At 44.0% G+C, this 1,250-nt stretch overlaps 1 pseudogene; it reads right to left on the reverse strand.

Moving 5' to 3' along the window:
- Positions 1–851: 851 nt before the first annotated feature.
- On the reverse strand, positions 852–970 carry LOC145390477 (5S ribosomal RNA; annotated as a pseudogene).
- Positions 971–1,250: the final 280 nt, after the last annotated feature.

The following is a 1,250-nucleotide window of genomic DNA, read 5'->3' on the forward strand; positions in this document are numbered from 1 at the left end:
AATTCTTCACCATCCAACCTCGCTGTACATTCACTGACTTCACATCTCTCAAAGACCATCACTTTACTCTTCCCTACATTCACATTTAGATTCCGTTTCTTACACACTCTCCCAAACTCATCCACCAAGCCTTGCAGCTCTCCTTCGTCTTCACTCAACAACACAGTATCATCTGCAAACAACAGTACAGGGAGTTTCCAAACACTATCCTCTCTCACCAGGGCCACTCCAACATCCACTACCCTACCTTGTACCTCTTTTATTACCCCATCCATGTACAGATTGAACAACCAGGGAGACATGACACATCCCTGTTTCAACCCAACCTTCAAAGAGAAAAATTCACTTAGTTCACCATCCACATGCACTGCAGCCTTAGCTCCATCATACATAATCTTCACAGCATTCAACAACTTCCCATCTACTCCATATATTCTTAATGCTTTCCACAATCCTTGTCTATCCACCCTGTCATATGCTTTCTCCAGATCCATGAAAGCCGCATACAACTTCTCTCCTTTCTCTAGAAACTTTTCCACTAAAGATCTAAGAATGAATATCTGATCTACACAACCTCTTCCCTTCCTAAAGCCTTCCTGTTCTTCTCCAACTAATTCCTCTGTTCTTTCTCTAACTCTGTCAATAAGTATCCTACCATACACTTTTCCTATTATACTAAGAAGACAAATGCCCCTATGATTACCACACACTTCTTTTTCCCCTTTTCCTTTATTTTCATTCATTCATTGCCAGACGCCATGTATCCCAAATGGGGTGGCCAAAGGCTTAGAGTTAATTGTTTTACAGGGAGGGGAACTAATCATCCACCAACCCCACTTGACTCGCAGGGATGCCAACAGCATCTGGTGTTCCCAGGCGGTCACCCATCCAAGTACTAACCAGACCCAACGTTGCTTAACTTCGCTGATCGGACGGGAAGCGGTGTACTCAACGTGGCAGGGGAATAATTATACCTGACTTCCAATCCTCCGGGACTCTACCTTCCTCCCAAGCCAATCTGCACATCTTTCACATCCATTCTACTACTGTCTCTCCCCTATGCTTCAGCATTTCACCACACACTCCATTAATTCCTGGGGCTTTCCCCAATTTAACTTTCTTCATTGCTTCCACAACTTCTATCCTACTGATTTCTTCCTGTCTTCTCACCTCCCTCCTTCTCCCAGCCATTCCCCAGCCACTTATACTCGCATTACTTCCATCCTGTATGTTCAACAATTCCTTAAAGT

The sequence above is a fragment of the Coenobita brevimanus genome, chromosome 14 (genome assembly GCF_032717465.1).
Source record: "Coenobita brevimanus isolate Jiangsu-jjx chromosome 14, ASM3271746v2, whole genome shotgun sequence".
NCBI classification, from domain to species: Eukaryota; Metazoa; Arthropoda; class Malacostraca; order Decapoda; family Coenobitidae; genus Coenobita; species Coenobita brevimanus.